Here is a 12,311-nt window from a genome sequence, read left to right as displayed (position 1 = left end):
TGCCTGCATCGCCCTCCAGGTGCTGGACAAACTCTGCTCGCTCCGCGGGTCCTTGGAGATGTTCATTACTGCCTCTACGGGTGCCGAGAGAGGACAGGCCTTTTCAGAGCAATGTCAAAATGGTACACTGGCCCATCTGGTGTAAGAGGCAGCCCAGGTAAGAGGAGGAGAGAGCTGCAAGAGCCACAGAGCACAAGACATCTAGTTAGCATATTGTTACGTTAGACAGAAGAACGTGTAGTACCTCTTTCAGACTTGACTATCTTACACGTGTCAGGGGAGATAAAACAGATGTCCTTTGTTTCTCTTCAGAAATTTGTCTATTTTTATCTTCTGGTACAAGGGCAGGGAAGCAACTTGTCAGGAAGAAGGAGGTCTCTGCTGGCTCCAGAGCTCAGTCACTTTGCTTGAACTTTGATGGTGGACACAGCCCTGGGAGTGTCCCTTGCTCTCGCCTTAGCTTTCTGCAGCTTGTTTTAGGGCTTTTGCAATTTAAAGTTGCATTTGGTAAACATTTCATGGTTTATTTTGTAACATATGTTATATCCCTGTACTGAATGAATAAAGATAAGAGTGGGTGGACAGGATTTTACTTCACACCCGTGCTGGTACTTCAGTATCTGGATCTCGCTTTGGTACAAAGGAGGCAAGAAAGAAAGGTGTGTTGGTCCCTGAGCCACAGAAACATGGATGCAGGAGGTTTCGCACCAGTTCCTGGGAGCTACTGCCTGCTGGTGGGCTCAGGTCGGCATCAGTGAGCACAGTCACTGTGCCTGCCTGCCTGGGCTGGGACTCCTCTGTGGTTATGACAGCGCACCGGTCCTGGTCCTTCCTGGGAGAGAAGGAGGATTACTGGGACCTGAGGAGGAGGGCAAGCTCCTTCTGTTCATTCCCTTTGAATCACGGGGACTGATTAGTGCTCTCTGTGCCCTGGGCTTAACAAATATCAGCAAAGCTTTGCAGATGCTCCTTCCCCACGGCTGAGGATTGGTGAGCTTCTGTCCTGCCCCTGAGAGATGCTCCCTGGCTTCCCAGCAGCTGCTGCCCCAGGCCCTTCTCTGCCTGGGGCTGGTGGGGTGACACTTAGCACAGCTCCTTGTAGGGGAGCACCAGTGCGTACATGAGGTGGTGCCAGGGTGACTCTGTCCCACACAGAGGTGTGCTGGCTCTTCTGTCTAGGAACTGCAGCACGAAGCTAAGTCATGCCCAGGATAGGAACAGGAGGCAAGAAGCTTTTCTACTGTTGGTCACAAACTGGGTCCAAACCTGCCCTCGAGACTGGGCTTGAGACTACCCTGTGGACCGTGGAAACCTCTGTTGTCTCAGCTTAAGGCGTGTGAGGGCTGAGCACACCTGAAAGCTGCCCTTGGATTCCCTTCCTGAGGAGTGGGGCTGCCAGTGGGCACCCTGAGTGCAGGGCAGGCCAGAGGCCATGACAGTGGGCATGAGTGAAGTGTGGAGGTGCATGTTTTAATACTGCCCTCCACCTGGTTGCTGTAACCATGGGCTGAGAGAAGCACTCTCAGCCTCCACCAACTCACTGAGGTCTCCTCTGGGTTATTAGACTCTTTTCAGCTAAATGTTTCTCTTCTATGTGCTAAGAGGCTCAAAGTTAAGTAAAAAGAGCTGAGCTTAGCCCTGTTGGTTGGATTTGCACCAAAACACAGTGCTCTGTCAGGCAGACAAGAAAATACTATGAACATAGGGAGCACAAAAGTAGTACCATCGCTCCCACGTGCAATGGGAATCTCATCAGGGCAATATTTATTTTTGATTGATGCCTTTTTTTTTTTCTCATAGTCACCTTTGTTTTTGTAAAGTCTAACGTTCCTGATGCACTGCAACGGATGATACTTGTACTGTCCCGAGTTCTACTAGGTGCCTACTTGAAAAGTCAGCAATTTTTCTGAATGTGTGTCATGGAGCATTCAAGTCTCGGGTTTTTGTGCTGTAGAGGATGTTTCAGTTCTAGAAAATGATCAGACAGTGAGACCTAAGACATAACAGTACGTGCTTGGCTCTGGTGATACTTGGTGTAACCTTTCGTGGTTCTTCTTTCACAGACACATCTACCAGTGAGTCGCACAAAATAAAGTGGTGTTCCCCATTCTTTTTAAGGGGAATGAGACGAGAGGGCTGACGTGCTTAGCTGTGCTCTGTAGGGACGCTGCCTTGTCCTCCCCGATTGGAGAGATGCAGTTTATGCTGCCCGGGTGTTAGCAGGGATCACTTTTGCTTGGTGAGGTGCTGCAGAGAAAACGCTGAAGGAATGGGAGGAATATGCAGTCCCATGATCAAAACAGGTCTGCAAGTCATGCTGTGGTACTGCAGCGCTCGCTGCTTTTGCAGCCTGAGTAGGCACCCAAAAGAGCAATGGTTGGTTCTACAGAAGATGCAGATCTTCTATTCCAGTCTTAATCCACGTGACATCAGCAGCACTTGCTGCCTAAACTTGGCCTTTCTGGTAAAGTAGAAGAGACCTGCTTGTATCTCAGCCAGGCGTTAGCCAGTCCAGAGGGAGACTCTTGCTTCTGGCACAGGCAGTGCTGGAGCCAGCTAGATAATTTCATTTCTAAAATAAAACTCTGAGCCTGTAAAAGGTCAAGTAGGAAACCATGGCTAGTTCAAATGTCTTTCTTGGGATGCTTGCCAAAATAATGCTATGGGGAAATGACACCGATTTTGTCCTTATTCTGCAACAAATCTTCAGTCTCTGATGTGGAGATAAACCCCAGCTGGGACTGTGTTGCCCACCGGCTCCCTTCTTCATTCTGACAGACCGGGCATTATCTCTTCAGCCATGCTGAAGCCTTGCAAAAGGCTTAAGAAATGCTGGGTTTGTCTTTCAAACTGTAGTCCTCTGTGGGGTGTGCTACGGGCAACAGCCAGGAGCAAAGCTCCGCTAGGTAAGCAAGGTGCTAGGTAAGCAAGGTGCTCCACCAATGCTCCTTGCAGGTCCTGGCCATGCAGCGAGCAGGCTGGCATGGTTGTCACCTTCTGATCCCCAAACTGGCTGATGTGGTCACCCTGGGCCTGGAAGGACTGAAGGGCTTGTTCATGTGCTCTGAGTGATAATGTGAAAAAGTCTGGCTTCAGACTTTTGGATAAAATCAGTTTGTAGTAGCTATCAAGCTTGTGAAATAACCCTGCTGGGCGATCCTATCTCATGCCGTGGGGAGAAAGACAAGAATTAATTGAAGGTGAGCACATTAAGAGGCCCTGTGCCAATAAAGCGGCCTCCTGGCCTTCTCTCCCACCCTCATCTCAGAGGAGGCAGGCCAAATCCAGCCTTCTGCTCACCCTCTCCCCCAACAAAATGCTCCTTCTGTCCCTGCAGGTGGGAGTTTACAAAAACACCTTTTCCCATCCTTGCAGCCCAGCTGCAACCTGGCTGCTGCCTTGAGCCATGGGTCAGCAGAGGCTTCCTTCCCTCAGGGGTGCAGCTTTAGCCTTTACCCCTGCAGAGGGTTGCCAGAGCAGCTGCTCGAGGGGCCTCTGATGCTCACCCCAAACTGAAATTCCCCTCTGGTCTGCCTCTGGAGAGGGAGAAAGCTGCAGCTCTGCAGGCAGAGGGTGAAGTCACTGCCCTGGTTTGCTATAGGTGGGCTCCAAGCACCTTCTGCCAAGAAGGAAGCCACCCCTGATACATCTGTCCTGAAAGATCAGAAAGGAGTTGACACCCTGACTGCCTCCCAGCTCCCTTTTGGAGGGGAGGATTGCAGTGAAAGTAAGAAACTGAGTAAAATTTCTCACCCTTTGTGGGTTACCCTGGTGGGGCAAAGGCAAACAACCCCAAGCCGGTGAGGATACAAACCTACAGCCTTCTCATCAGAATTTCTCCTCCTTGGTGATGGGGAGCTCCTCCTTCTTCAAGAACAGCAGGGACCCAGGTAAAGCAGCATTCCCAAAGGCCGTGGCAGAGCAGCATGACACAGCTGCTGCTCCCCATGACCTTCTGCTGGAACGGGGAAGGTGCAAAGGGGAGCTGTGAGGAGCAGGCGCATGAGGAACTACCTCACATCAGGATCAGTATGAGCATCTGCCAGCTACTACCCAGGGCTTCCCAGCTGGGAATTGGGGCAGAGGAGGGCAGGGACCAGCTGAGCTGGCCCAGGGAATAAGCTGGGCTCTGTGCATGTAGGGTGCTGGACAGCAGGGTGGGTGGAGAGGGATGGGCAGGCATAGAAACGGCTGCTTGAGAAGATGGGCTGGACAACCAGGAAGCAGGATTTAAGTCACATAACTTTCTCATGCTCGCAGTCCTGGGATGGGGCTTTTCTTCCTTTACAGAGCTCTCATTGGAACTGCAATTTACCCTTTGGGCAGGGGGCATGTATTGCATGCCTTGCTGGGCCTCCTGTGTCCCCCTCCTTGTGTAATCCCAGGACGAGCTGCCTTGTTCTCACCTCCTGTGACACTTCCCCAGGCAGCACTGCTGCCGTGTTCCTTTCTGCTCTAGCCTTCCTTTCCTACAAAACACCTACCCACTCTGGGTGGTTTATTTTTCCTCTTTGAATGACACCTCGGCACTCCACCTATGTACACATCAGCCTTAAGGGCAACGTGCCCGCCGAGAGGGAAGAGAGGGGACTTCCAAGGTGCCCCTGTGGCTCTGGAGCACAGTTCCTCTTCATCATGCCTGCCTTGGGAAGCCCTGCTCCGGGTTGCTTTGCTGTTGTCAGCCTTTGCTGGTGCCATCGGGAATGACCCCTGGCTCTGAAGGGATGGAAGAGGGGTACACCTCTTTGATGTCTCCTGCCACGGGATGTGCACAGCTGACGCTGACTCCCCGTTTTCCGAGTCTTCGCTGGGCACACAGTGAGCCCTGTCCGCCCAGAGCCCGTGGTGCTGGCAGGCCCTGCTCTCCCTCCCTCGGCACAGGCATTGCCGGTCTAAGTTGCTGGTTCAGTCAAAGTACAGGCAGAGGGAAGGCGAGGGCAAAGACTAGGGCAGACAAACGACCAAGGCAACGTTTGACTCTGCCCACCTGGCTGTCAGCAGCACCCACCACAATACGGTGCCTCGTGTGCCTTTGTTTTGCGTGATATTGTTAGACAGTTTCTGCCTCCGGTGCCTCTGAAATGTAGTTTTTGAGATAACAGGAAGAGATAACCCCACAATAGAGACGCTATCCACGTAGTAGTGCTCACTGGTTGCATTTCCCATGCGCTTTCTCTGCCTACGTAGCAATAGCAGGCAAACGTTTCAGGTTGCTACCTGCCCTCCCACACAAATACCCGCTTTCATTTCCAGCCCTTCTGGGTGGCATGGAGCTGGTGAGCAAGCGTAGTGCAAAGACACGGGGGTGACTATGGATGACCATGCCCCAGCAACGTGCCCTTGTAGCCAAGAAGGCCAATGGCATGCTGGGGTGCATAAAGAAGAGTGTGGACAGCAGGTCAATGGAGGTCATCCTCCCCCTCTATGCTGCACTGGTGAGGCTGCATCTGGAGTATTGCGTCCAGTTCTGGGCTCCCCAGTTTAAGAAGGACAGGGAACTGCTGGAGAGGGTACAGCAAAGGGGTACAAAGATGATTAGAGAACAGGAGCATTTTCTTATGAGGATAGGCTGAGGGACTTGGGTCTTTTTAGTCTGGAGAAAAGAAGACTAAGGGGGGATCTTATCAATACTTAAAGGGAGGGTGCCAGATAGATGGGAACAATCTTTTCTCAGTGGTGCCCAGTGATAGGACAAGAGGTAACGGGCACAAACTTGAGCATAGGAAGTCCCATCTAAACATGAGGAGGAACTTCATTACTTTGAGGGTGGCAGAGCACTGGAACAGGCTGCCCAGAGAGGTGGTGGAGTCTCCCACTCTGGAGACATTCAAAACCCACCTGGATGCTGTCCTGTGCAACCTGCTGTAGGTGACCCTGCTCTGTCAGGGGGGTTGGACTAGATGGTCTCCAGAGGTCCCTTCCAACCCTGACCATTCTATGTGATTCTGTGGGTGTGAGTGGCACGGGCACTGCTGAAAACTGGAGGGGAACAGCTCTGAAACAAAACTCTGTGCAGGCATCCCAAAACTGCGTTTCTAGGCTTACTGCTCGCTGGCTGAACACTGGTGAAATGGGAACAGGTGGTAAGACAAGTGTATTAGGATAACTAACCCTTGAAGAGCCTCACGCCTGCAGGGACAGTCTGGGATGGCTGCTGTTGGCAGCTGGGGTCAGACAAACCCCTCTTCCTCTGTCACAGGCACAGTGAGCTTTCCTGTGAAGAATGGGAATGAAATAAAGGGGTGCTTCTTTGCCAGTGAGTTCCTACATAAGGGTGCCCTGGTCTCCATCTTTTCTCTACAAAACATGTGTGCATCTCACTTGCTTCCATGATGGGATCTTCCCAAAACCCACTTCAGTCCCTTCCCCATTTGGCTGGGTGTCCCAGAGCACCCTGTGTTTGCTGGCAGGTTCACTGGAGGGCCTGGGATGTCCTGCTAGGCAGAAGCTCACTAAGATCCCTGCCCTGAAAAGGAACTCTGTGCCAGAGGCCGTCATCTCAAACTGATTGTGTATCCTGTCCCTCAGTGGCTGTCCCTGCGCTAAGCACTATGCAGAAGGCAAACCTGGGAGAGCAAGGGTGGTCTGTAGACTTGGAATGCTACTGCGATGCTCCTGTTCTTATTCTTGCTGGGAACAGGTTCCTGATTTCTTCTGTTGTCTGAGAAGAGAGTACTCATGAGGTACTCATTTACACCAGCATCACTGTTTTATTCCATTTTGACTTTCATAGAATCACAGAATGGTTTGAGTTGGAAGGGACCATAAAGATCATCTAGTTCCACCCCCCCTGCCACAGGCAGGGACACCTTCAACTAGACCAGGTTGCTCAAAGACCCATCCAACCTGGTCTTGAAAACCCCACATCCACAACTTCTCTGGGCAACCTCTGCCAGTATCTTACCACCATGACATTCCTAATACCTAACCTAAATCTGCCCTCTATCAGTTTAAAACCATTACCCCTCATCCTATCACTACACTCCCTGATGAAGTGAGCCTCCCCATCTTTCCTGTAGGCCCCCTTTAGGTACTGGAAAACTGCTATAAAGTTTCCACAGAAGCTTTTCTTCGGCGGACTGAACAACCACAACTCTCTCAGCCTGTCTTCATTTCTCTGTATTCCTCCCAGGCTACCCATCCGTGCTTCCACCTTCTGCAGGCTTCCTTTTTGTGTTTCAGTTTCTCCAGGAGCTCCTTGTTCATCCATGCAGGCCTCCTGGTGGTTTTGCCCAACTTCCTCTTTGTTGGAATGCATCGCTCCTGAGCTTGGAGGAGGTGATCCTGGAAGATTAACCAGCTTTCTTGGGCCTCTCCTACCTCCAGGGCTTTATCCCATGGTACTCTACCAAGCAGATCCCTGAAGAGGCCAAAGTCTGCTCTCCTGAAGGCCAGGGTCATGAGCTTGTTATGCACCCTCCTCACTGCCCTAAGGATCTTGAACTCCACCATCTCATGGTCACTGCAGCCAAGGCTGCCCTTGAGTTTCATATTCCCCACCAGCCCTTCCTTGTTGGTGAGAACAAGGTCCAGCATGGCACCTCTCCTTGCTGGCTTTTCTATCACTTAGAGAAGGAATTTATCATCGATGCATTCCAGGAACCTCCTGGATTGCTTATGCCCTGCTGTGTTGTCCCTCCAACAGGTATCAATGTGCTTTACGTCCCCCTTGAGGACCAGGGCTTGTTAATGTGAGGCTGCTCCTGTCTGTCTGTCGAGGGCCTCATCCTCTTGGTCTTCCTGGTTGGGTGGCCTGTAGCAGAACCCCCCCTATAATGTCACCTGTCCCTGCCCTCCCTTTGATCTTGACCCATAAGCTGTTTATCAGCTCCTCATCCATCCCCAGGCGGAGCTCTGTGCACTTCAGCTGGTCCTTGAGGTAGAGGGTGATACCCCCTTCTCGTCTCCCCTGCCTGTCCTTCCTGAAGAGCCTGTATCCTTCTATTCCAAGAAAACCTACCAAAACCTCATTTCCTGGAGGTTTTAGGGGTGTTAAACACACCACCTGAGAGAGCTGTGTCTGAGAACGGCTGTACAGCCAACAGGCTCTACAAGGGCAATTGCAAGGCCTGCATGCTGCAGGCACACAAGTCACTAGTAGCCAAAACTTCAATTTTAGTTGGCATCAGTGTGATTTCAGTAGCCAGGGCCAGTGTGAATGAATGGCAGAATGAGGATGTGGTGCCTATTGCTGGGGAAGTGTCTGTATCACAAACTCAAAACTCAACCAGGAAAACTTCCAACACCTTTTTGCTGAGCTTACAATTTCTATAGAGTCTATGTTTCTTTTAGCCATTTAAAAATACAAGTTTAGCCAAAACCTAGCCACTGCAAAAGAGGAACAGAGTAACATTGTTTTTTTAAAAAAGCACTGACAGGAAGAAAACTTGTCTGCACAGCAAGTGACTTGTAGGAGCCTTTAGGTCCTGTAGTGGAAATTAAATATTGACTGTTGGAGGACTTGTCGGGAACCCAAGATCTCCAAAGGAAGGTCTGTCTAATAAAGAAAAAGGGATGGAAATAAATGGTGTCCCCACCCTCTCTCTTTATCAGACGTCTCACCTTGCCTAGAAATTCAGGCCACGCATCATGCTGCTGAGGACAGCAAATATGTCCCTTGCTATTGCTGCTTAAGTACACTGTCTTACCAGACTAATTCTTGTCCGTCCCGTCCTGTCCCTCTTTCCTGGCATCCCTGTACCACAGGGATGACTTGCCTGGTGTATGTTCTAGGGAAAAAAGGCTGGGTATGTACGTCTCTGAATATCAAATGTTACCTGCAGTAGACCTCTCTGGGAACATCACATCAGGAAAATTGGGTCAATTTTAGGAAAACTGCCAAATTGCAGCTCTGAAGAGCCACAGATGGTGCCAGGGTTAGAGGGGATGTTGACAAGTGAGGAGAGACATTTCAAGATGGCAACTGTAGAAGCAGCTGTGAATCTCCTTTCTCTCAAAGCATCTGTGCTAGAGAAGAACATCTGTGACAGAGCACCTGAGGCAAATGCAGGCATGATGTCTTATCTAGAGATGAAAAACTGCACTGCTACCAGTGGGCACCAAAGCAGCTGTGTCAACTGACTCAACATATGCACACACATGTTAAGCAGTGAGAACTGTTGGTCTTCTCCCTCTCCTGAAGTTTTGAAGGACACGTGCTTCTGAAGCCCTAATAAGAAATAGTACAGAAGAATGGTTTACAGGCCTGGATTGATTAGAAGGGAAGCAAAAGCTCTGCTTCTCCAAGGTATGAAAAGAAGATGCTGCATCATTTGGAAAAAAAAACAGCTGTAGGAAGGTGGGATGAAAGACATGACACAGACGATACTTCTCCGTGGGGCAGGTGAGGCTTAGCCCAGCACTGCAGTCTGCACTGCAGGCACCGACCGTCTGCAGGCTGAGCCTGGGGACAGGCACGGCTGCCTGGGCCTGAGACACTTGGCTCATCTCTCATGTGGGACCTGGCTGCTCTGCACCTTCTCCCAGCTTGAAGCATCATGCAGGTGTATGAAGAGGAAGCGGATGGTCTCATGGGGCAGTCGCCTCTTGGAAGCAGAAACTTGTCTGTAAATGGTGTGGCTCCCAGCCAGGAACCCACTCCATGGATCTCTGCTATGGGTCTTTTGGCAGCTTTGGCAAGCTGGACACCTAGCTACTGCCACTTCACGGTCAGCTTTTAGTCAGGTACAACCCAGAGTGGGCCAAGATAGATGCCCTACCTAAAACATGCCACTGAAGATGTTCCCTGGGGATACATATGTGCATGAAGCATGAGAATCTTGTGCTATGCCTGTTTCACACCCAGAGCTGGCCCTTTCCAGTGGTCCTGGGCTAAAGTCTCTACCTTGGGTGGTGAACAGCATGGCTGGAAGAGGGCACACAAAGCTGAACCCATGCTCGAGTGGTAGCTAGCCCATGGCCACTCAGGGAACTGATGGCTGCTTGGTCTCACTGGAGGAGAAGGGGAATTTGAGGGCTGGCCATACAACGATGACAGCAAGCTTAGAGATGCTTCATTTAAGTGCAGCACCTATTAGCCACCTTCTGGCACACACCTTTAGGCAGGGAAGGCAGTTCGCAGCACAGAACTACCTAGCAGCTCCTGTACAAAGCCCTGTCCTGCAGGATTTGGCCCAAGCGCTTCATTCAGCAGCGCTATGGGCTGTCTCCAGGGCCGAGAAGCGGAGGCAGCAGGTGCCCTGCCTGCAGCACCCTGCTTGGCGCTGCTGTGAGCGCGGGGTGCGCAAGAACATGTTGGTGCTGTCATCTAGTGGGACAACATGAGCATAGCCCGGCCATGGCTCTGTGCCCTTCCTGCCATGCCTTTTACTCCTCCCTCGTGCTAATTTACATCCCGATTAATAGGCCTGGGAGTATTTGGGGGCCATTATCCCTTTCCCTAGAACAGGCAGTGGAAAGGCTGTTATTGTTACAGGCTTCATACACAGGTTTTTGCAGGCTTGTGTATCACAGGGCAGGCTTAAAGGGAGCTCATCCAAACTCATAGCTCAACTGGCCTTCACCTATCTCCCCCCAGTAGAGTATATTTTGTGCCTGTAAAGCAGATTAGCCTGATGCACAAATAGAATAATGGGCTAATTGCCCAACTAATTTAGATCTTGTTTTGCACCCAAAGAGGTCTGAGTGGCGAAGGCTAGAGGCTTCTCTTAAACACTTGATTTCTGTTATTTGTATTCAAAACACAACATCAGTCGCTACTTTCTGTTTGTGATCTCTACTACAATCATGTTCAAGTTTTGGTTCCTCTTGCAGCTGCTCAGAATGTTCTGCCACTTACCCAACACGTGGCAAATCTCTCTGTCGGCTGCCCCCAATTTTCCCAGAGGGTACACTGAGATGACTTGTCTTCCGGAAGACAAAAACCAATGTCAGAGGCTCAGCATTTGGGATGTGTTCAAGGCTGAGTGGCAACGGAAGGGCAGAAGTGGGAGTAGGGCCTTGCAGCTCATCTTACGCCTTTCCCGGCCTCTAATGGTTTTGTCCCGTAAATGCCTCTTCGTTCCTCACACAGCAGAGGGAGTGCTGGAAAATCTGATGCTGCTAATTGTGGTGGAGGAACTGGAACGCAAACCGCAGCCCAGGCAGGGTGCAACAGGGAACTGAAAGTAGTCTCCCAAATCAGAAACACTGGCGTGTTTTTGTTTTTAAAGAGGCAGGGATTTCTTAACCGTATTTTAAATAGAACCTTAGAACAGCCCAGGTTGAAAAGGACCTCAGAGATCATCTGGTCCAATCTTTCATGGGAAAGCGAGCCTAGATGAGATTGTCTGACACCCTGTCCAGTTGCATCTTGAAAACCTCCAGCGACAGAGACTCCACGACATCCCTGCGGAGGTTGTGCCAGGGATTGCTTGTTCTCCTTGTAAAAAATTTATTTCTTATGTCGAGATGAAACGTCTCCCAGTGCCATTTGTACCCGTTGCCCCTTGTCCTCTCCATGTGGCTCCTTGCAGTTTAGATTGAAATCCTTCATCTTTCTATCTCTGAAACACTTCTGTTCATGTGTGATGTAGGGTGATCTTGGCTGGTGTCCTGAACGACATACAGTTACGAAGGTACGCATCTCTGTTTGTCCCCATTCATGGTGTCCTCTACCCTTCCTTCCTACCCTTCTCCTAGTCTTTCTCAGGAAGCACATTAACCTGCAGGTTACATCTGCTTAAGTACAGTAAGTGTTCGGTTTCTAAAGGACTCCAAGCTTAATTTCTCATATTCTCTTCTGATGTGTAAGGCACTCCTTTCCCCCCCAGTTAACTATTCCAGCTCACGGTGGTGACTGTGGTGGCTGCAGCAGCTCAGCAGTGCAGGCTGATGGTGAGTAGATGAAGGTCCTGGAGGCATTCCCTTTCCACTGATGGCAATGATATGGGGGTGAGGGGAAAAAAAAAAAAACAAAGCCCCAGACACATTTGCTCATAAAAGACTGGTTTTGGTCAAAGCTGCCAAAACGTGACCGTTTTGTACCAAAGCCAGCAGCCGGGACAGAGCCACAGACACCACTTCAGGGCCCTGAGGGCACCCCCAGACCTTCCTTTCTGCCCCTGCCCAGCCTCCCTCTACCCCATGTCGCCCCCACCCCGGGACGTGCCGATCCCCGGGGCCGGGGCCGCCCCCCTGCCCGGCCGGCTCCGGGCAGAGCGGGAGCCGACCACGTCTCTGGCCTCATCCGAGGAGAAACCCCAGCAAGGCCAGAAGAGGGCACCTGCAAACAACTGTTTTGTGCACGGCTGTGTCTGCTTGTTGGGCTCTTCCCTCTCCCTTTCCTTTTTTTTTTCTTTTTTTTTTTTTTT

The sequence above is a fragment of the Charadrius vociferus genome, unplaced genomic scaffold, assembly GCF_000708025.1.
Source record: "Charadrius vociferus isolate BGI_N301 unplaced genomic scaffold, ASM70802v2 scaffold287, whole genome shotgun sequence".
In the NCBI taxonomy this organism is placed as follows: Eukaryota; Metazoa; Chordata; class Aves; order Charadriiformes; family Charadriidae; genus Charadrius; species Charadrius vociferus.
This window is presented reverse-complemented; position numbering follows the sequence as displayed.